Source organism: Ovis aries, chromosome 14 (genome assembly GCF_016772045.2).
Source record: "Ovis aries strain OAR_USU_Benz2616 breed Rambouillet chromosome 14, ARS-UI_Ramb_v3.0, whole genome shotgun sequence".
Taxonomy (NCBI): domain Eukaryota; kingdom Metazoa; phylum Chordata; class Mammalia; order Artiodactyla; family Bovidae; genus Ovis; species Ovis aries.
The window spans coordinates 50,318,421-50,342,452 of NC_056067.1; the positions used below are offsets into that span (position 1 = coordinate 50,318,421).

Here is a 24,032-nt window from a genome sequence, read left to right on the forward strand (position 1 = left end):
TGTTATGCCCAAGTCGCAAAATCTCCCAGTGACCACCAGGGAGCCGATATCCCATGCAAAAACAAGAGAGTTTTTATTACCAAGCTCGAGCTGGGGCTCCCACCGGATACCGACACAGCGGCTATAGGGAGGAGCCCTGGGTTTTGCGTTACATTGCTTATATAGGGAGTGTTCATGGAAAAAAAAGAATTTCTAGGTAGGGGGACGTCTGATTGGTCACTTTCTTTCAAAGGATTGTGTGTTGGTTTTTGATTGGTCCCTATTACCTAAGTAGACCACGAGTTCCTGAACGTTAAGTCAGGAGATTCTGGTCTGGGGTCCAATTGGCTCGTGGGTGGTGGGGTGAGGTCACAGGCTTTCCAAAGGCTCTTTTCCCGGAACCTTACAAAATGGAGTTTTTCTGCTAACAAAATGGAGTAGCTTAGATTTTCCAAAAGGACCTCAACATATTACTCATTTGATAATATTGCCCGTGTAGTTTAACCTACCAAAGGAACCTAATTAGCTTAATATCTCTCTTTGTCCTGTTTCAGGGGCCCTTTGAAGCATCCCAGAGTTAGCTAGGGGTCAAGAAGACTTCATTAGAATTTGATTTAGGAAGTTTTGTTGAAAATATCAAAAGGAGTTGAAACACTAAATCAGGTAGAATCATAGATCAGTGTGAAACCGTGGTTATTCACTTTGCCAAGGTGCTGGATGGTCACTTAGCTTGCTGATATGTTACAGTGAGCATATACTGAGGCTCAGGGTCTAGTGGAATTCGACTCTGCATCTTGGCTTTAGTTGGGTCTATCAGGCGAGTGTATGCTCATTGGTTCTGCCTCGTCACAACAAAGATTTGGAGTGACGGACATGAAAGCCCCCTGGGCGTGTCACAGCTATCGGGTCTTGGACAGACCGTGTTATAGCTCTCAGACCTTGAACGGACCGTGTTATAGCTCTTAGACAAATCAGTGTTACAGCTCTATTTTATTTAGAAGATAGCAGGAAAATCCATCTTCGAGGCGTGAGGGCACGTTTATCCAAAGACACGAAGCGATGAGCGCCCCGGCACGCGGGTGAGAGAGAGAGAGAGAGCGAGCTAGCTTTGGCTCCTCTTTTTGTATGTTTTTTCCTGGGCCTGTCCTATGTAAATTGGGCCAGTCAGGAGTGTTGTTTGTTTTACCTGAGGTCCTCACTCCAGTCCTCAGACCTTCTTGTGTTCTATTTTCGCGGGCTTTTCTGTTCCTTATCTTGTAGCCACCGCCATTCCGGACTCCTTTTCCCTATTCTAACTACCTAACATTACCCCCTCAAGAGATGGAAGGCCCAATTCTTTTGGGATTAGGGGCGTCGAGGTCTTTCTGGCTACTTCCTGCTGAACTGGGACGGCGAGGGGTATTGGGCCTCCCCCTCTTGCTAGTCTCAAGCCTCAGAGTCCTTATAGCGGTGTCCATCTAAGGGTGAGTGGTATTTTCCGTGGTCGGCTGTAGTTTTATATCTTTGTTGAACTGGCACTGCATGTTGCAGCTTGTTGACCTGGGAAGAGACAAAACAGGTTAGATAATTGACAGTACATGGAATAATCATAAGCGTCATCAATATAGCATGACAAGGACTAGTAGGGGCATTAGCCAATTTCAAATTCACATCGCCAGGATGGCTCAAGTCCCTGCTTGTTCAGAGATCAGAAGATCTATCTCCTGTCTGTTTTGGAGTACAGTCTCTACCAAGCTGTGTTGGCTCTTTAGAGCTATCCTAAGAAATCTTATCCTCAGAAACCAGATTTTGGGTGTGTTCATAGGAATGGCACTCATTTGTAGTCCTGAATAGGTATCTGAGATCTCCCAGGGGCTCACAGGTGTATTGAGTGTCTTCTTCTGTTTTCTCCCATGGCTTGACTTGTGAATAGTGAGTCCAGGAGTCATGTCCTGGCAGCTTGACTGCTGCAGGGGTAGAAAGTATTACAGGGTAGGGGCCCTTCCATGTGGGCTGGAGTTGAGCTTTTGGGGACCCATCTTTCCAGGCTTTGATTAGGACCTGGGTCCCTGGAGCATATAGTGGTGACTCCTTAGAATCTTTTGGGTCCTGGTTCATACCCCACATCGCATATCCTGTTGGAATTGCCCAATGGCCATGGTATAAGACTGGACGGTGTGAACCTCTGGATCTAGAAGGAGGTTATGGACAGAAACAAAAGGTCTCCCATATAGCATCTCATAAGGACTAAGACTAACCTGTTCTTAGGGGCAATACAGGTGCAGAGGAGACCTATTGGTAAAGCCTCCTTCCATCCCAGGGAGGTCTCCTGGGTTATCTCTTTTATCTCTGATTTTAAGAATTGATTGGCTCTTTCTACTTTTCCTGAAGATTGAGGCCTCCAGGCACATGGACATAATCAGTAATGCCCAATGCTTTAGAGACCCCTTGGGTGGCCTTAGAAGTAAATGATGTCCCATTGTCACTTTGTAATGACCTGGGCAGACCAAATCTTGGAATGATTTCATGGAACAGTTCTTTTTTTCCTGCCTCCTCAGCCTTCTCAGTCCGGGTGGGAAAGCCTTCAGTCCATCCTGTGAATGTATCTCTCATGACTAATAGGTATTTATTATATACTATTATACTATTATATAGTGGCATCAGGGTGAAGTCCATCTGCCAGTCTCCTGGGTAGGCCCCACGTCCTTGGACAGGCTGGGCCAGCTGGGGTCTTTGAGCTCCTTGGGGGTTGTTTCATTGGCAAGTGGGACAAGAGGAGACCACTTGTTTCATAGTTGTTTGGAGGCCTGTTTTTCTGAAGGACCTTTCTAGTAAACTTTTGGAGGGCCTCTTTTAGCCTTTCACTGGGCCAAAGAGTGTCCAAACCGTGACAAGTCTCCTAAAACGGCTGCCACAAATGCCATCAACTGGGACACTGGGTGGCACTCTGCCCTCAGGACCCAAGAGCCTCAAGGTCAAGCGCCAAGCCTACCCTCATGATAGTTCAAGAGGACTGAAGCAGCCCGCTCCAGCCAGCCCGCCTGTAACAGATAACCATCACGGAGGCTGGAGCCCAGGGTGCAACTGGATGTGGCAGGTAGGTCCGAGAATTTCTTGGTTGACACAGGGGCTACCTACTCTGTCTTGATCTCCTACTCTGGACCCTTCTCCTCCCAAACCTGTACCATTTGGGGTGCTACAGGAAAAGCAACTACTAAAAGATTCACCCGAGCACTCCTTTGTTGCTGGGATGGACAATATTTTCCCACCAGTTTCTGGTGGTCCCTGAGTGTCCTACTCCCTTAATGGGAAGAGACATACTCACTAAACTGGGGACCACCCTTGTGATGGGAAGCTTTTCAGAGCCCTACAGCTCCTGGTTACTACTGAAGAACCCATTACACCTCCAATTGAGAGGGACCAAAAACTATGGGAAGACAAAATTAACCCCCAGGTGTGGGAACAGGGGGCTCCTGGACGAGCCCACCAAGCTGAACCGGTCATCACTGTCCTCTGAGATCCCACTCAGTTTCCTAACAAGAAACAATATCCCTTCAAAAGAGAGGCTCGGGAGGGACAACAGCCTTTAATAAATAAATTCCTTGCTTGTGGGCTATTGGTCCCCAACAGTTGGCCATGTAACACCCCAATCCTCTCAGTAAAGAAAAAGGATGGAGCCTGGGGAATGGTTCAAGATCTCCAGATCACAAATGAAGCTGTAGTCCCCCTCCATCCCACAGTACCCAATCCCTATGTAATCTTGGGAGAAATCCCACCCAGTGCCAAGTGGTTTACAGTCTTGGATCTCAAAGATGCATCTTTTTGCATACCACTGGCTAAAGAATCCCAATATCTTTTTGCCTTTGACTGGGAGGTCCCAAGAGAAAAACACCAACAGATGACTTGGACAGTATTACCTCAGGGGTTCAGAAAGAGCCCCCACCTGTTTGGACAGGCCCTCAGCCGGGATCTCCTAGTTCTTGACCTGGGCCCCACAGTTCTAACCAGGGTTCATCATATCCTATGGCTACGTCATTCTTTTAAAGGTTGTGTTCCGCTCCCTTTCGTCCTATTTCATTCCTCCCTCAGAGATGTTATTCCCATACTCTTTTGTGAAGCAGAGGGGCGATGGTCCATCTTCTATGACTGCTTCAAGGCTGAGTAGGGACATCGACCCTGCCTGTCAGGGAGTGAAAATCTCTGGATTCCTGATCTAGGGGCCCCAGGGGCAGGACAGCTCCTTGCTTTTATCTGCATGGGCCAGAATCCCTGCCCAGTCACCATCCAGCCTGTGCAACTACTGTAACTGCTTCCACAGTCTTTCTATGAATCTCCTTGATGAGGAAGCATTAAGGGTGCAAAATACCCTTGATAGCACCAGGGTACAAAAGTATCTATAGATACTTCAGAGGAATGGTAAAACATCTGATTACAGTGTAATCAATAAAAAAAAACTTGGTTACAGTAACCAGAATTACAAATGATTACATTTAACTTAACATACCAAATTTGTTGTTTTTCAGTCACTAAGTTGTGTCTGACTCTGCAACCCCATGGACTGTAGCACACCAGGCTCCTCTGTCTTCCACTTTCTCCCAGAGTCTGCTCAAATTCATGTCCATGGACTGTAGCACACCAGGCTCCTCTGTCTTCCACTTTCTCCCAGAGTCTGTTCAAATTCACGTCCATTGAGTCAGTGATGCTCTCGAACCATGTCATCCTCTGCTGCCCCTTTCTCCTTTCGCCTTCAATGTTTCCCAGCATCAGAGTCTTTTCCAATGAGTCGGCTCTTGGAATCAGGTGGTCAAAGTACTGGAGCTTCAGCTTCAGCAACCAATCCTTCCAGCGAATATTCAGGGCTGACTCCTAAATATTTTTCTTTAAGATACCTCGGGGAAGCTCTCAAGTATCTCAAGGTTAGCTGGAAATCAAAAGAACTTTAATTAAAACTTGATATTTGGAGAACTTGTCAAAATGTTTGGAAATACTTGGTCAAATAAGATCTTCTGTCACTGTGAGACAATATTGATTCCTCAACCAAAGTAACAAGAGATCTCAAAAGCAAATGCAAATCATTTAAAGGCAAAGAAACACACAGTCTGTTGTCAAAAGCAGCATTTCAAGACTACTTTGGAAGGATAGAACAAATCCAGTCTTGTTCTAGCCCATTTCTAACAAAATCCATCTGCCCACTCAATTCATTTCAATCTTAGAAAAGCCTGATCATGCCTAACTCTTTTCAGTACTACTTCATTTCTCACACCTTCTCTTACAGAAAACACAGAGCTTACTTTCCTTAAAAAGTTTTTTCCACACTGAGTTACTTTTCTTGCTGAAAATTTTGTAACAGATAGAATAAGATCTTATTTGATCTCTCGTAAACCTAGTGAAGTGAAGTCGCTCAGTCGTGTCCGACTCTTTGCGACCCCGTGGACTGTAGCCTATCAGGCTCCTCCGTCTATGGGATTTTCCAGGCAAGAGTGCTGGGGTGGATTACCATTTCCTTCTCCAGGGGCTCCTCCTGACTCAGGAATTGAACCCAGGTCTCCCACATTGTGGGCAGATGCTTTACCGTCTGAGCCACAGGGAAGCCCTAAGCAGAACAGAAATATTACACGTCACATTGATGACTCTGAAGACATGTCTATACTAATTAGATCAACTAATAAACATTAATACCATGTATTAGTTTAATACAAAATATTTCCTAGTTCACATGAACTTGAAATTCATTTAGCTTAATTTCCTAGTGGCTCAGCTGGTAAAGAATCTGCCTGCAGTGTGGGAGGCCTGGCTTCGATCCCTGGGTTGGGAAGATGCCCTGGAGAAGGACCGGCTACCCACTCCAGTATTCTGGTCTGGAGAATCCCACGGACTCTATGGTCCATGGGGTCACCAAGAGTCGAACACGTCTGAGCGACTTTCACTTCAATTTCTCTCTTTTTTTTTAGTTTTTTATTTTTTAAATTTTACAATCTTTAATTCTTACATGCATTCCCATACATGAACCCCCCTCCCACCTCCCTCCCCATAACATCTCTCTGGGTCATCCCCATGCACCAGCCCCAAGCATGCTGCATCCTGCGTCAGACATAGACTGGCGATTCAATTCTTACATGATAGTATACATGTTAGAATGTCATTCTCCCAAATCATCCCACCCTCTCCCTCTCCCTCTGAGTCCAAAAAGTCCGTTATACACATCTGTGTCTCTTTCCCTGTCTTGCATACAGGGTCGTCATTGCCATCTTCCTAAATTCCATATATATGTGTTAGTATACTGTATTGGTGTTTTTCTTTCTGGCTTACTTCACTCTGTATAATTGGCTCCAGTTTCATCCATCTCATCAGAACTGATTCAAATGAATTCTTTTTAACAGCTGAGTAATACTCCATTGTGTATATGTACCACAGCTTTCTTATCCATTCATCTGCTGATGGACATCTAGGTTGTTTCTATGTCCTGGCTATTATAAACAGTGCTGTGATGAACATTGGGGTACATGTGTCTCTTTCAATTCTGGTTTCCTCGGTGTGTATGCCCAGAAGTGGGATTGCTGGGTCATAAGGTAGTTCTATTTGCAATTTTTTAAGGAATCTCCACACTGTTCTCCATAGTGGCTGTACTAGTTTGCATTCCCACCAACAGTGTAGGAGGGTTCCCTTTCTCCACACCCTCTCCAGCATTTATTGCTTGCAGATTTTTGGATCGCAGCCATTCTGACTGGTGTGAAGTGGTACCTCATTGTGGTTTTGATTTGCATTTCTCTAATAATGAGTGATGTTGAGCATCTTTTCATGTTTGTTAGCCATCCGTATGTCTTCTTTGGAGAAATGTCTATTTAGTTCTTTGGCCCATTTTTTGATTGGGTCGTTTATTTTTCTGGAATTGAGCTGCATAAGTTGCTTGTATATTTTTGAGATTAGTTGTTTGTCAGTTGCTTCATTTGCTATTATTTTCTCCCATTCCGAAGGCTGTCTTTTCACCTTGCTTATATTTTCCTTTGTTGTGCAGAAGCTTTTAATTTTAATTAGATCCCATTTGTTTATTTTTGCTTTTATTTCCAGAATTCTGGGAGGTGGATCATAGAGGATCCTGCTGTGATTTATGTCTGAGAGTGTTTTGCCTATGTTCTCCTCTAGGAGTTTTATAGTTTCTGATCTTACATATAGATCTTTAATCCATTTTGAGTTTATTTTTGTGTGCAGTGTTAGGAAGTGATCTAGTTTCATTCTTTTACAAGTGGTTGACCAGTTTTCCCAGCACCACTTGTTAAAGAGATTGTCTTTACTCCATTTCAATTTCTTTTGTATTTAGAATTGTTTGATTAGTAAGCACTTACTTTTCTTTAAGCCAATTAAATTTAGCTCATTTATGAATTAACCTCTGCAATATTATCCAAAGGAAAAGACACATACTGAGACATACATATATCCAGACAGACAGAATGGGAGATCTAGCTTCATTTTCTAAACTCAGTCATGAAAATCAGGTATCATAAAATTCACTAGTTTATAAATACCTGTTGGAATAGGTAAAAATTTTAAAGGCTTCTTCCTATTTTTCTCTGTCTCAGGAATCAGATGGTCTGGTCTAAGTAAGTGTTTCTGAGAGCCCTAGTCTCAAGGCACAGGGAGGGAAAATCAAGTTCTCTAAGTAGGACTTGTTCCCTCCGAGTCAGAATTCTCAAAAGATGTTTGATTAAGCTTGCTTTTACTAACTGTATATGCAAAAAGAACCAGTTTCGGAATGAGTTTTTTAAGAGTTTTGCCTAAATCAAGTTTCTCTGGAATCTAAACAATACAGTGACCACACAATGTTATCCCAGGTCACAAGGCAGGATGGCCATCACAAACCACAGAGTATAAAACACACACAGGCCCAGCCGTCCTAATCAGACCCTCCCTTAAACACAAGGCTGAAGTCCCTCCAAAAACCTCCTACTGAGACACAGAACTTCAGATCTTAGTGCTAACAGAGGAAATGGAAATATCTCAGGCCTTCAAAGAGTTCCAAGGGAGGGAAGGAGGCCAGGTTGAAAGAAGGGAAGAAGGGGAGACAAAAGGGGTGGCCTTACAGATGTTTCTTGACACCTGCAAATGCCCAGGGGTTACAGGACTTTTCCCTCGGCTTCTAGGAAGGGAGGACGGGGCAAGTTCTCTGCCCACCGGAGGTGACCAGGCTCCCACATTCAGATCAAGTGAGGCCCTTCAAACCGACTCCTGCATCCAGGACCAGGACAGGAGAAAAGGGTAGGATAGGAGAGGTTGAAAAGAGGAAAGAAAGAGGGAAGGGGAAAGAAAGAGGGAGGGGAAAGAAGTCATTTTCTTTTTCCTTACCTGGTCAGGGCACTCTGGCCAGTTGTCTGCATCAGGAGGAGATCAGGGACAAAAGGTTCCAGTTATAGCCACTGGCTCTGGTTCACTGGTGGGCGAGCTGGTCACCGAGTAGCCCCAAGTGGTTAGGATGTCAGCTGTAGTGAAGAAGAGGTCCCACAAGAGTTGACATTTGATGCAGGAAAGGGACCCCTCCCAGGGCCAGAGAGTGGGCTCATGTCTAACCTTCAGAAATGAATTGTGTGAGGAGATGCACATGCTGAGAAAGCAAGAGTCCTTCTTGGGAAGGGGCGCCCAGGGGCAGAGAAGCCGGGAAACGGAGCCCAGGAGAACTGTTCTGCCACGTGGCTCGAGTTCTCGAGTTTTATGGTAATAGGATAAGTTTCTGGGTTGTCTCTGGCCAATCATTCTGACTTAGGGTCCTTACTGGTGGTGCAAACATCGCTCAGCCAAGATGGATTCCAGTGAGGAGGATTCTGGGAGGCTGGTAGGACATATGAACCGGTGTCTCTCCTTCTGGACTTTCCTGAATTCGTCCAGTTCATAGTAGCTTGTTAGTTCCACATTTCTGACCAGGACTTCCTGTTTTGAAGTACATAGGCAAAGAGTTACTATGGTGCCTGGCCAGGGTAGGCAGTTTCAGTTTGTTTTCCCTAACACTTCAAGGACATGACAAAGCTTAACTTCAAGTTTCTCCTAAGAATATTAGAATGTTTCTGTTCTTATGAGGCTGTCTGATGGAATCAAAGAAGCACTTTCCAATTTTGATCAGAAATGAGTAAACCAAATGCAACCAGACCTCACCAGCTAATGAAAGCCTATAGCAGGGGGAGAAAAACAGAAAGCATAAAGCTCAGAGTGGCTGCTTCCAATTCCTGCTCAGCCTGTGATTTTTATCCAAGTGGTATCTTACAGGTGGAATTTCCAAATTGAAATACCCAGATGGAAGCTGAATGTTCCCCAGATGGAATCGAAAGTTCCTCAGATGAGCATGTGGAAGGTGAAGCTGCTTACCGCAGGTTGGGACTTGAACCCATGTGCTGGAACTCGAACCTCGAACCCAGCCAAAACCCATGGTCTTCCAGCTGAGATCACAGACCTGGTTTCAAGACATAAGAAAGCTCAGGTTCTTGATGTCTCATCACAGAAAGAATCCAGTGAGAGACAAAGTGATGGGTAAGACGTGGATTTATTCATAGAGAAACACTCCCCACAGACAGAGTGTGAGCCATTACAGAGGGCGAGTGCCACGGCCTGGAAGCGTGGTATGCTTAGTTTTCATGGGCTGGCTAATTTCACAGACTCATAAGTGGGAGGATTATCCCAAGAGTTTTGAGGAAGGGGAGGGGAATTCCAGGAGCTGGGCCACGGCCCACTTTTTGGTCTTTGATGTTTGACCTCGGAACTGTCCTGGCACCTTGGACGTGCCATTTAGCTTGCTGATGTGTTACAGTGAGTTTATACCAAGGATCAAGGTCTCGTCAAGTTGACTTGTCGGCCATCTTGAACCCATTTGATTGTAATTAGTTTCTGTTGTGCCCTCGGGATATGTCAAAGGTTGTGCCCTGCCCTTTCCCCTCCTGTTTCAAAGGAGCCTCAGAATATTCACCTGGGGACTTACCCAGATGCTGGCCAAGGTGTCTCCACGTCCCCGATGCTTTCTCCTTCCTCCAAATAATTCTTTGGAGCAGAAAAATTCAGGCTGGCATAGGCTGGAGAAAGAAACTTCTTTAAGGCGAAGGTGGCCTCCCCAGCTTCTAGGGTGGTCCTCCTTCGCCCTCCACTTCTGACTCAGAGCCCCCACTGCCTGGATGCAGTACCTCGTATGACTGGAGCTCAGCCTTCTTGACAAGGGTCCCAGGCAACCTGGCCTCTGTAGGAATCTTCCAACCCTCTGCCTTCTCAAAAGAGCCTGGCTTGGAGGAATGACCTTGGAGAGTCGGATCAAGCCAGGGGACCCCCGTGGGGCTGCCCCTAAGTCAACCGCACACTGAACGCCCAATTTGTTGCCAAAATCCGGCCTCTGTACAGTGGTGCGGGATGAAACCTTTAAGGAAGAGTTGGGTGAAGTAGAAACAAATTAGCTTTACTGTTTGGCGAGGCAAAGAGGGCCACAGCAGGCAATACCTTAAGACCGTGTGTCCCGGCCTGGTGGTGGTAGTGAGGTGTCTCACAGTGTTTACCAAGCCGTGGTCAGTGGTGAGGTAATGAAGAGGCAGCGTCATCAACCTTCTGGATCCAAGTGGTCTGGGGTTGACTTGCTTGTGGGCAACATACAGTTAACTTCCTCCACCTGGTAGGGGTTTCAGTATCTGCTAAAAAGTTCACATACAAGGCAGAGAACAATATCTATAGGCCTTGAGGAAGAACTAAATAAAGGTCCTTGACTTTGTCTAATGGCTGAAGTATTATTATCTTGGCTTGTTTGACTGTTTCCCTTTTCTTTCCGCATTTTCTCACTTCTCTGATTCAATTTACTCTTTAAAAATTCTTTTTACTTTTTATTTTCTGGCCGCGTCGCATGGCAAGTAGGATTCTTGTTCCCCAGCCACAGATCAAACCTGCATTCCCTGCAGGGGAAGTTCAGAGTCTTCACCTACTGGACCCCCAAGGAAGTCCCCAAGTTTATTCTTTGATGAAAGGTTTTCTACAGACCAAAGGCAGGTGGAAGACTCGGCTGGGTCCGAGGGTCCTGCCCGGTCACCGTCTGGCCCTTCCTCTGCTCTGTGCCCCGTTGGAGTCTCGGTCAGCAGAGAACCAGGCAGAAGACCACAAGACACTTTGGTAATCCTTTATGTCCAGGGTCAAGTCTATGCATTGCCAGGAAGGCACAGTTGGTGTCTTGCTTAGAACAGCAAAAGTTCGATTTCCAAATGTTTGCCAGTGTTGAAGGAAATCACAGTTTAGCGGCCACCACAGGAAGCCAAGCTGGTAATCTGTGTCCCTGAAACCTGTTATCATGTTAGTGATGTCTGCCCAGTTTTAAATCAGTCCTCTCTCTTAGACAGAGGAGTCGGTATTTATAATTATAAGGATATCCAAATCTCTACTGTTAACTTCCCTCAATGATGCGGCTTCTTTAGCAATAATATACGATGTCGTCTTCTAAGATTTCGCAAAGATAGCATAGATTCCGAACAGATACATAAAAAGAAATTAAATCATAACGGCTTCTGCTAGTTGGCGAGTAAACATCTTTGTAAAGATGTATATGATATTGTTTTATGAACAATTCATGTTTAACTGGTTGCTGTCTTGTGTAGTACAAATATCAGCATCCCTTGGACTGGCAACTCAACAGTTCAAGGGTTTCAGGGCTTGTTTTGTTTCATATATCATTAATTTATCTATGAGAAACCCACGGAAAATATATATTTTGCATACAAACGTAATACATGTATCTACTATATGTTATATTATGTATGTTACATAATATGACATACATTTACTATGTATTATATTATATATTACATAACATGATATCTATCATTATGTTATATACGTCTGTGTGTGTGCGCTCAGTCACGTCCGACTGTGACCCCATAGACTATATAGCCCATTAGTTCCATGGAATTTTCCAGGGAAGAATACTGGAGTGGGTTGTCGTTTCCTACTCCAGGGGATCTTCGTGACCCAGAGATTCAACCTGCATCTCTTGCATCTCCTGTGTTGGCAGGCGGATTCTTTACTACTGTGTTACCGGGGAAGCTCCCAAGGTGTATAATAGTATACATATTATTACAATATATACCAGACACTGGTATGTACCTGGTACAGGTATATTGCTCTGACTTTCATTTTCGTTTCCATTAAGAGTTTTGTTCTTTTCCTTCCTTAAAAAAATTTTTTTTCTGGGGGTATAGTTGATTTACTGTAAGGCCGGACCCCGGGGGCCATGATGGGCCGCCCCTCCTCCCCCTCCTGCCGGCGGGGGAGGTCCCTATCGGAAGGAGCCTCGCAGATCCCGGGGACCGAAGACAGCACACTTCGCCAGCTAAAGCCGCCCCACCCCAGCCACGTAGAAGGACCTGTCAGCCTGTGATGCCTCGGCCTCGCGACCTATCCAAATCCCTGTCCTTCTAGCCTGACAATCCCTCGCAACGAACGGATAAAAGCCACCCCTAACACAGTCCGGGCGCAGACTTCCTCGACCTGCCTCGCTCGGGTCTGAGAACCCTGCCCGGGAGCGCTTCGCCATTACAGAGCCTGTTAGACACTTTTCTGGTGTCCTGGTCTTTTACCTAACATTTACAAGGTTGTGTTAGTTTCAGTTATACCGCTAAGTGAGCCAGTTATACATATATCCACGCTGCTAGATGCTTTTTCCATATCGGTCATGACAGGGTACTGAGTAGAGTTCCCTGTGCTGTACAGAAGGCCGTTACTCCTCACCTATTTTATATACAGTACTGTGTACATGTCAACCTCAGTCTTCCAATTTATCCCTCCCCTCCTTACCCCAGGTAACCATCAGATTCCTTTCTACATCTATAATTTTATTTGTTTTGTGGATCAGTTCATTTGTGCCCCTTTCTCATTTCTCAGTTGGTGCGTTTTAGATACTTCTGGTTAGATAAAATAAAAGAGTAAACAGAATCTATTAAGTGGGAGAAAACAGTTGCAAATACTATACGATATCACTTACATGAGGAATCTAACAAAATACCACAAACTAGTATATGTAAGAAAAAAGGGAATGTCCATCTCTGGACTTAAAATGTCCTTCCGCTGAGCTTCCAAGATGCTGAGATGTGTGAGGAAGTGAAACTAACTGATGCCACAAGTGGAGGCTGGAGAGGAGCCAGAGCCAAGGGAGGGGCGGGGAGCGCGGGCAGAAGAATCTAGAACGCGAGGGCACAGGATGAGGAAGAATGAGGAAGACTGTGGTAGGCGGAGCCCAGAAGGACCTAGAAAGCCGGGAAGCGGGACGAGTTTAGGGGGCAGAGAATGAAGAGCGGGTCACTGCCCTCGAGGAAGGGAAGGGAGAGCGGCAAGGGAAAGCGGGGGCGGGGCTGCTTGTGCAGCTTCAGTTCTTGAGGCAAAAGGAGGCCTCAGTGACCTCTCCCGCTGTTGGAACTGCCAGCCTCCAGGCCCCCTCGGGAAGCACAGAGCTTGTTGGGGCCCACCCCGTCCACACGTCCCCTCCCAGAACGGCCCTTACCCTTTGAGGGCTCCTGGAGCTTCTCCTTCCCTCTGTTCTCACCCAGTTCCCTCCCTTGCCCGGGCCCGCGCATCCCTGACTCCTCTCAAGGCCCCATGGTTCCTCGCCCTCCCCTCAGGTCTGGATCAGCCCGCCCCAAACTCCCAAGTCGGCACCCACAGGGCAGATGCCCATTAAAGGTTCATTTGGCAGACCCCCTCTGTTGCCCAGATCCCCGGATAGAGTGGGCAACTTCCTGGCCAGCCAGGTGCCTTCTCGGGCAGACTGGGTGACCCTGCCGCGTAAGAGCATCCAGTCCAGGACATCAGGGAAAAACCAGTCCTGCAGGGAGAGGTCTTCCGGCTACATGGGGCCATCTGCATTCAGCCTTGAGGGAGAGGGCAGAGGAAACACACTACTCCTCTGGGAGTATCTACTCCAGCCTGGGAGGAAGCCCAGAAGCCCTTTGTAACCTCTGCCCAGCAGTAACCTAATAAAGCCTGTGTTTCTCAAAGAGGCAGAAGAAATGAAAAGCCTCCCTCCCCCACAAAAACCCCAAACATAGTTCACAAAGATACTATAGCTCCCAAATGCATATATAAATAGAAATCAAGCCACAATCACTTCTGTTGGTTGATTACACATCTTTTCAAATATATATACGCTCTTATTTTTAAAAATTTTCTCGATCTTCCAGTTGCATGCCACCGAAGCAATCTTGTGTAGTACAAATGTTAGTATCCCTCTGATTGGGTATGGGATCAACCAGTAAAAGGGTCTCAGGGCTTGCTCCATTCCACATGTTGTTAAAATAGCTTCTATAAGTTTTGTTACCTTCTGTGTGAGAAATTCAGCCCCCACCCGCTCTGGGACTTCCAAGACCTTGTCCATGATCAGCGAAACAAGTGAATCCTCTCTGGCTTCTTCCTGCTGGACAGGAGGAGTCAGTATTTATAATTAATAAGGATATCCAAATCCCTACTGTTAACTTCCCTCAATGATGAGGCTTCTTTAACAATAATATACAATATCGTCTTCTAAGATTTCCCAAAGATAGCATAGATTCCAAAGATATATAGAAAGAAATTAAACCATAACAGCTTTTGCTAGTTGGTGACCAAACGTCTTTTTAAAGATGTATATGATATTGTTTCATGAACAATTCACGTTTAACTGGTTGCTGTCTTGTCTAGTACAAATATCAGCATCCCTTGAACTGGGCAACCCAACAGTTTAAGGGTTTCAGGGCTTGTTTCGTTCCATATATCATTAATTTATCTATGTTAACCCACGGAAAATATATCATATGCATACAAATGTAATATATACATCTACTATATATTATATATTCTATTATGTATTATATATTATATGATATATATCTACAAATAGCTGTGAAAAGAAGAGAGGCGAAAAGCAAAGGAGAAAAGGAAAGATATAAGCATCTGAATGCAGAGTTCCAAAGAATAGCAAGAAGAGATGAGAGCTTTCTTCAGCGATCAATGCAAAGAAATAGAGGAAAACAACAGAATGGGAAAGACTAGAGATCTCTTCAAGAAAATCTGAGATACCAAGGGAACATTTCATGCAAAGATGGGCTCAATAAAGGACAAAAATGGTATGGACCTAACAGAAGCAGAAGATATTAAGAAGAGGAGGCAAGACTACACGGAAGAACTGTACAAAATAGATCTTCATGACCCAGATAATCATGATGATGTGATCACTTATCTAGAGCCAGACATCTTGGAATGTGAAGTCAAGTGGGCCTTAGAAAGCATCAATACGAACAAAGCTAGTGGAGGTGATGGCATTGCAGTTGAGCTGTTTCAAATCCTGAAAGATGATGCTGTGAAAGTGCTGCACTCAATCTGCCAGCAAATTTGGAAAACTCAGCAGTAGCCACAGGACTGGAAAAGGTCAGTTTCCATTCCAATTCCAAAGAAAGGAAGTGCAAAAGAATGTTCAAACTACCGCACAATTGCACTCATCCCACATGCTAGTAAAGTAATGCTCAAAATTCTCCAAGCCAGGATTCAGCAATATGTGAACCGTGAACTCGCTGATGTTCAAGCTGGTTTTAGAAAAGGCAGAGGAACCAGAGATCAAATTGCCAACATCTGCTGGATCATGGAAAAAGCAAGAGAGTTCCAGAAAAACACCTATTTCCGCTTTATTGACTATACCAAAGCCTTTGACTGTGTGGATCACAATAAACTGTGGAAAATTCTGAAAGAGATGGGAATAGCAGACCACCTAACCTGCCTCTTGAGAAATCTGTATGCAGGCCAGGAAGCAACAGTTCAAACTGGACATGGAACAACAGACTGCTTCCAAATAGGAAAAGGAGTCCATCAAGGCTGTATATTGTCACCCTGCTTATTTAACTTCTATGCAGAGTACATCATGAGAAACCATGGACTGGAAGAAACACAAGCTGGAATCAAGATTGCTGGGAGAAATATCAATAACCTCAGATATGCAGATGACACCACCCTTATGGCAGAAAGTGAAGAGGAGCTAAAAGCCTCTTGATGAAAGTGAAAGCGGAGAGCGAAAAGTTGGCTTAAAGCTCAACATTCAGAAAACGAAGATCAGGGCATCCGGTCCCATCACTTCACGGGAAATATATGGGGCAACAGTAGAGACAGTGTCAGACTTTATTTTGGGGGGCTCCAAAATCACTGCAGATGGTGACTGCAGCCATGAAATTAAAAGACGCTTACTCCTTGGAAGAAAAGTTATGACCAACCTAGATAGTATATTCAAAAGCAGAGACATCACTTTGCCAACTAAGGTCCGTCTAGTCAAGGCTATGGTTTTTCCTGTGGTCATGTATGGATGGGAGTGTTGGACTGTGAGTCGGATGTGAAGTTGGACTGATCGCTAAAGAATTGATGCTTTTGAACTGTGGTGTTGGAGAAGACTCTTGAGAGTCCCTTGGACTGCAAGGAGATCCAACCAGCCCATTCTGAAGGAGGTCAACTCGGGGATTTCTTTGGAAGGAATGATGCTAATGCTGAAACTCCAGTACTTTGGCCACCTCACGTGAAGAGTTGACTCATTGGAAAGGACTCTGATGCTGGGAGGGACTGGGGGCAGGAGAAGGGGTCGACCGAGGATGGCATGGCTGGCTGGCATCACGGACTCGATGGACGTGGGTCTGAGTGAACTCCAGGAGATGGTGATGAACAGGGAGGCCTGGCATGCTGGGATTCATGGGGTCGCAAAGAGTGAGACACGACTGAGCGACTGAACTGAACTGAACATTATACACATCATGTATATTATATACATGTGTGTGTGTGTGCTCAGTCATGTCCGACTCTGACCCCATAGACTATATAGCCTCTGTCCATGGAATTTTCCAGGCAAGAATACTGGAGTGGGTTGTCATTTCCTACTCCAGGGGATCTTCGTGACCCAGAGGTTCAACCTGAATCTCTTGTATCTCCTGTGTTGGCAGACGGATTCTTTACTACTGTGTCACCTGGGAAGCCCCATATTATATATTATATATATACATTTTTTTTTAGTATACATATTATTATAATATATACCAGACACTGGTATGTACCTGGTACATGTATATTGCTTTGACTTTCATTTTCTTTTCCATTCAGAGTTTTGTTCTTTTCCTTCCTTAAAAAAATCTTTTTCTAGGGGTATAGTTGATTTACAATGTTGTGTTACTTTCAGTTATACCGCTAAGTGAGTCAGTTATACATATATCCACGCTTTTCTAGATGCTTTTTCCATATCGGTCATGACAGGGTACTGAGTAGAGTTCCCTGTGCTGTACAGAAGGCCGTTACTCCTCATCTATTTTATATACAGTACTGTGTACATGTCAACCTCAGTCTTCCAATTTATCCCTCCCCTCCTTACCCCAGGTAACCATCAGATTCCTTTCTACATCTATAATTTTATTTGTTTTGTAGATCAGTTCATTTGTGCCCCTTTCTCATTTCTCAGTGGGTGCGTTTTAGATACTTCTGGTTAGTTAAAATAAAAGAGTAAACATAATGTATTAAGTGGGAGAAAACAGTGGCAAAGACTATAGGATGTCACTTACATGAGGAATCTAACAAAATACCGCAAACTAGTATTTGTAAGAAAAAAGGGAATGTCCATCTCTGGGCTTCAAATGTCCTTCCGCTGAGCTTCCAAGATGCTGAGATGTGTGAGGAAGTGAAACTAACTGATGCCACAAGTGGAGGCTGGAGAGGAGCCAGAGCCAAGGGAGGGGCGGGGAGCGCGGGCAGAAGAATCTAGAACGCGAGGGCACAGGATGAGGAAGAATGAGGAAGACTGTGGTAGGCGGAGCCCAGAAGGACCTAGAAAGCCGGGAAGCGGGAAGAGTTTAGGGGCAGAGAATGAAGAGCGGGTCACTGCCCTCGAGGAAGGGAAGGGAAAGCGGGAAGGGAAAGCGGGGGCGGGGCTGCTTGTGCAGTTTCAGTTCTCGAGGCAAAAGGAGGCCTCAGTGACCTCTCCCGCTGTTGGAACTGCCAGCCTCCAGGACCCCCTGGGGAAGCACAGCGCTTGTTGGGGCCCACACCGTCCACATGTCCCCTCCCAGAACGGCCCTTACCCTTTGAGGGCTCCTCGGTGGCCTGGAGCTTCTCCTTCCCTCTGTTCTCACCCAGTTCCCTCCCTTGCCCGGGCCCGCGCATCCCTGACTCCTCTCAAGGCCCCATGGTTCCTCGCCCTCCCCTCAGGTCTGGATCAGCCCGCCCCAAACTCCCAAGTCGGCACCCACAGGGCAGATGCCCATTAAAGGTTCATTTGGCAGACCCCCTCTGTTGCCCAGATCCCCGGATAGAGTGGGCAACTTCCTGGCCAGCCAGGTGCCTTCTCGGGCAGACTGGGTGACCCTGCCGCGTAAGAGCATCCAGTCCAGGACATCAGGGAAAAACCAGTCCTGCAGGGAGAGGTCTTCCGGCTACATGGGGCCATCTGCATTCAGCCTTGAGGGAGAGGGCAGAGGAAACACACTACTCCTCTGGGAGTATCTACTCCAGCCTGGGAGGAAGCCCAGAAGCCCTTTTGTAACCTCTGCCCAGCAGTAACCTAATAAAGCCTGTGTTTCTCAAAGAGGCAGAAGAAATGAAAAGCCTCCCTCCCCCCACAAAAACCCCAAACATAGTTCACAAAGATACTATAGCTCCCAAATGCATATATAAATAGAAATCAAGCCACAATCACTTCTGTTGGTTGATTACACATCTTTTCAAATATATATACGCTCTTATTTTTAAAAATTTTCTCGATCTTCCAGTTGCATGCCACCGAAGCAATCTTGTGTAGTACAAATGTTAGTATCCCTCTGATTGGGTATGGGATCAACCAGTAAAAGGGTCTCAGGGCTTGCTCCATTCCACATGTTGTTAAAATAGCTTCTATAAGTTTTGTTACCTTCTGTGTGAGAAATTCAGCCCCCACCCGCTCTGGGACTTCCAAGACCTTGTCCATGATCAGCGAAACAAGTGAATCCTCTCTGGCTTCTTCCTGCTGGACAGGAGGAGTCAGTATTTATAATTAATAAGGATATCCAAATCCCTACTGTTAACTTCCCTCAATGATGAGGCTTCTTTAACAATAATATACAATATCGTCTTCTAAGATTTCCCAAAGATAGCATAGATTCCAAAGATATATAGAAAGAAATTAAACCATAACAGCTTTTGCTAGTTGGTGACCAAACGTCTTTTTAAAGATGTATATGATATTGTTTCATGAACAATTCACGTTTAACTGGTTGCTGTCTTGTCTAGTACAAATATCAGCATCCCTTGAACTGGGCAACCCAACAGTTTAAGGGTTTCAGGGCTTGTTTCGTTCCATATATCATTAATTTATCTATGTTAACCCACGGAAAATATATCATATGCATACAAATGTAATATATACATCTACTATATATTATATATTCTATTATGTATTATATATTATATGATATATATCTACAAATAGCTGTGAAAAGAAGAGAGGCGAAAAGCAAAGGAGAAAAGGAAAGATATAAGCATCTGAATGCAGAGTTCCAAAGAATAGCAAGAAGAGATGAGAGCTTTCTTCAGCGATCAATGCAAAGAAATAGAGGAAAACAACAGAATGGGAAAGACTAGAGATCTCTTCAAGAAAATCTGAGATACCAAGGGAACATTTCATGCAAAGATGGGCTCAATAAAGGACAAAAATGGTATGGACCTAACAGAAGCAGAAGATATTAAGAAGAGGAGGCAAGACTACACGGAAGAACTGTACAAAATAGATCTTCATGACCCAGATAATCATGATGATGTGATCACTTATCTAGAGCCAGACATCTTGGAATGTGAAGTCAAGTGGGCCTTAGAAAGCATCAATACGAACAAAGCTAGTGGAGGTGATGGCATTGCAGTTGAGCTGTTTCAAATCCTGAAAGATGATGCTGTGAAAGTGCTGCACTCAATCTGCCAGCAAATTTGGAAAACTCAGCAGTAGCCACAGGACTGGAAAAGGTCAGTTTCCATTCCAATTCCAAAGAAAGGAAGTGCAAAAGAATGTTCAAACTACCGCACAATTGCACTCATCCCACATGCTAGTAAAGTAATGCTCAAAATTCTCCAAGCCAGGATTCAGCAATATGTGAACCGTGAACTCGCTGATGTTCAAGCTGGTTTTAGAAAAGGCAGAGGAACCAGAGATCAAATTGCCAACATCTGCTGGATCATGGAAAAAGCAAGAGAGTTCCAGAAAAACACCTATTTCCGCTTTATTGACTATACCAAAGCCTTTGACTGTGTGGATCACAATAAACTGTGGAAAATTCTGAAAGAGATGGGAATAGCAGACCACCTAACCTGCCTCTTGAGAAATCTGTATGCAGGCCAGGAAGCAACAGTTCAAACTGGACATGGAACAACAGACTGCTTCCAAATAGGAAAAGGAGTCCATCAAGGCTGTATATTGTCACCCTGCTTATTTAACTTCTATGCAGAGTACATCATGAGAAACCATGGACTGGAAGAAACACAAGCTGGAATCAAGATTGCTGGGAGAAATATCAATAACCTCAGATATGCAGATGACACCACCCTTATGGCAGAAAGTGAAGAGGAGCTAAAAGCCTCTTGATGAAAGTGAAAGCGGAGAGCGAAAAGTTGGCTTAAAGCTCAACATTCAGAAAACGAAGATCAGGGCATCCGGTCCCATCACTTCACGGGAAATAGATGGGGCAACAGTAGAAACAGTGTCAGACTTTATTTTGGGGGCTCCAAAATCACTGCAGATGGTGACTGCAGCCATGAAATTAAAAGACGCTTACTCCTTGGAAGAAAAGTTATGACCAACCTAGATAGTATATTCAAAAGCAGAGACATCACTTTGCCAACTAAGGTCCGTCTAGTCAAGGCTATGGTTTTTCCTGTGGTCATGTATGGATGGGAGTGTTGGACTGTGAGTCGGATGTGAAGTTGGACTGATCGCTAAAGAATTGATGCTTTTGAACTGTGGTGTTGGAGAAGACTCTTGAGAGTCCCTTGGACTGCAAGGAGATCCAACCAGCCCATTCTGAAGGAGGTCAACTCGGGGATTTCTTTGGAAGGAATGATGCTAATGCTGAAACTCCAGTACTTTGGCCACCTCACGTGAAGAGTTGACTCATTGGAAAGGACTCTGATGCTGGGAGGGACTGGGGGCAGGAGAAGGGGTCGACCGAGGATGGCATGGCTGGCTGGCATCACGGACTCGATGGACGTGGGTCTGAGTGAACTCCAGGAGATGGTGATGAACAGGGAGGCCTGGCATGCTGGGATTCATGGGGTCGCAAAGAGTGAGACACGACTGAGCGACTGAACTGAACTGAACATTATACACATCATGTATATTATATACATGTGTGTGTGTGTGCTCAGTCATGTCCGACTCTGACCCCATAGACTATATAGCCTCTGTCCATGGAATTTTCCAGGCAAGAATACTGGAGTGGGTTGTCATTTCCTACTCCAGGGGATCTTCGTGACCCAGAGGTTCAACCTGAATCTCTTGTATCTCCTGTGTTGGCAGACGGATTCTTTACTACTGTGTCACCTGGGAAGCCCCATATTATATATTATATATATACATTTTTTTTAGTATACATATTATTATAATATATACCAGACACTGGTATGTACCTGGTACATGTATATTGCTTTGACTTTCATTTTCTTTTCCATTCAGAGTTTTGTTCTTTTCCTTCCTTAAAAAAATCTTTTTCTAGGGGTATAGTTGATTTACAATGTTGTGTTACTTTCAGTTATACCGCTAAGTGAGTCAGTTATACATATATCCACGCTTTTCTAGATGCTTTTCCATATCGGTCATGACAGGGTACTGAGTAGAGTTCCCTGTGCTGTACAGAAGGCCGTTACTCCTCATCTATTTTATATACAGTACTGTGTACATGTCAACCTCAGTCTTCCAATTTATCCCTCCCTCCTTACCCCAGGTAACCATCAGATTCCTTTCTACATCTATAATTTTATTTGTTTTGTAGATCAGTTCATTTGTGCCCCTTTCTCATTTCTCAGTGGGTGCGTTTTAGATACTTCTGGTTAGTTAAAATAAAAGAGTAAACATAATGTATTAAGTGGGAGAAAACAGTGGCAAAGACTATAGGATGTCACTTACATGAGGAATCTAACAAAATACCGCAAACTAGTATTTGTAAGAAAAAAGGGAATGTCCATCTCTGGGCTTCAAATGTCCTTCCGCTGAGCTTCCAAGATGCTGAGATGTGTGAGGAAGTGAAACTAACTGATGCCACAAGTGGAGGCTGGAGAGGAGCCAGAGCCAAGGGAGGGGCGGGGAGCGCGGGCAGAAGAATCTAGAACGCGAGGGCACAGGATGAGGAAGAATGAGGAAGACTGTGGTAGGCGGAGCCCAGAAGGACCTAGAAAGCCGGGAAGCGGGAAGAGTTTAGGGGGCAGAGAATGAAGAGCGGGTCACTGCCCTCGAGGAAGGGAAGGGAAAGCGGGAAGGGAAAGCGGGGGCGGGGCTGCTTGTGCAGTTTCAGTTCTCGAGGCAAAAGGAGGCCTCAGTGACCTCTCCCGCTGTTGGAACTGCCAGCCTCCAGGACCCCCTGGGGAAGCACAGCGCTTGTTGGGGCCCACACCGTCCACATGTCCCCTCCCAGAACGGCCCTTACCCTTTGAGGGCTCCTCGGTGGCCTGGAGCTTCTCCTTCCCTCTGTTCTCACCCAGTTCCCTCCCTTGCCCGGGCCCGCGCATCCCTGACTCCTCTCAAGGCCCCATGGTTCCTCGCCCTCCCCTCAGGTCTGGATCAGCCCGCCCCAAACTCCCAAGTCGGCACCCACAGGGCAGATGCCCATTAAAGGTTCATTTGGCAGACCCCCTCTGTTGCCCAGATCCCCAGATAGAGTGGGCAACTTCCTGGCCAGCCAGGTGCCTTCTCGGGCAGATTGGGTGACCCTGCCGCATAAGAGCATCCAGTCCAGGACATCAGGGAAAATTTTGTTACCTTCTGTGTGAGAAATGTAGCCAGCACCCGCTCTCGGACTTCCCAGACCTTATCCATGATCAGCGAAACATGTGAAGACTCGGAGAAAGCTTGAGTTGTGAGCTCTCCTTTCAGAACACACCCTGAATTTACTTCCTCCGGAGGATGATGTGGGAGGTGCCCCTTTCACAGAGGAAGCCCAGGGGGCGGGGTTTTCTGAGAAGTGCTCTACGTAGTAGCTCAATCAATCAAGGCCTTGGTGTGGGACATCTGTGGGTTGTTTGTGTTTGTGTGTGAATATGTATCCATATATGTCTATCTGTGTGTATGTATGTAGGTATGTGCCCATATACGTGTGTGTACACGGATGTGTGTATATGTCTGTGTATTTGTGTGTTTATATCTATTTGTATGTGTGTGTGTATGTTTCTATGTGTTTTGCATCTGAAGGGAGTTAGCGACAGGCAGGCACAAATCCCTGGCACACAGGAGTCCCAGGGAAGAGGAGCCGGTGGAGAAAGGGTCCAGGAAACCAGGTGGAGAAAGAGATTGGAATCCTTTGGGGCTAGAAAAGCAGAGTTTGAGCAGAAGTAGGGGATGTCGGGGAGAAAGCAATGGCACCCCACTCCAGTGCTCTTGCCTAGAAAATCCCATGGGCGGAGGAGCCTGGTGGGCTGCAGTCCATGGGGTCGCTAGGAGTCAGACACGACTGAGCGACTTCACTTTCACTTTTCGCTTTCATTCATTGGAGAAGGAAATGGCAACCCACTCCAGTGTTCTTGCCTGGAGAATCCCAGGGAAGGCGGAGCCTGGTGGGCTGCAGTCCATGGGGTTGCACAGAGTCGGACACGACTGAAGCGACTCAGCAGCAGCAGCAGCAGCAGCAGCAGCAGCAGCAGCAGCAGCAGCAGCAGCAGCAGCAGGGGATGTCAGGACCCCGGGGGAGACAGGAGTCTTGAGCTGAGGGCGCAGGCGATTCAAAAAATGAAGGACAGGAGGAGTGGGGATGGGGGCCAGAATAGGGTTCCTGGACTCCAAGCCTGGGGAAGTGAGGGAACGGCTTGGGGTAGGACCTAGAATGTCGGACAAGAGGGCCGGGTTTCCAGGTTCCAGCGGG

General features: G+C 45.7%; 1 long non-coding RNA gene across 7 annotated transcripts; it reads right to left on the bottom strand.

Annotated features, from left to right (window-relative positions):
- Positions 1-950: 950 nt before the first annotated feature.
- Positions 951-23,066, bottom strand: LOC114117997 (uncharacterized). 7 transcript variants are annotated; one of them, XR_009596344.1, is made up of 9 exons: positions 22,937-23,066; positions 14,270-18,946; positions 10,116-10,610; positions 9,917-10,007; positions 9,310-9,394; positions 8,723-8,877; positions 8,299-8,432; positions 4,463-4,879; positions 951-1,518 (listed from the first exon to the last, which is right to left on the bottom strand). It is a non-coding gene; the product is annotated as an uncharacterized LOC114117997 (long non-coding RNA). The 7 variants fall into 7 exon arrangements; XR_009596340.1 differs by adding an exon at positions 5,456-5,551 and having other exon boundaries at positions 10,116-18,946; XR_009596343.1 differs by adding an exon at positions 5,456-5,551 and having other exon boundaries at positions 8,521-8,877; positions 10,116-18,946.
- Positions 23,067-24,032: the final 966 nt, after the last annotated feature.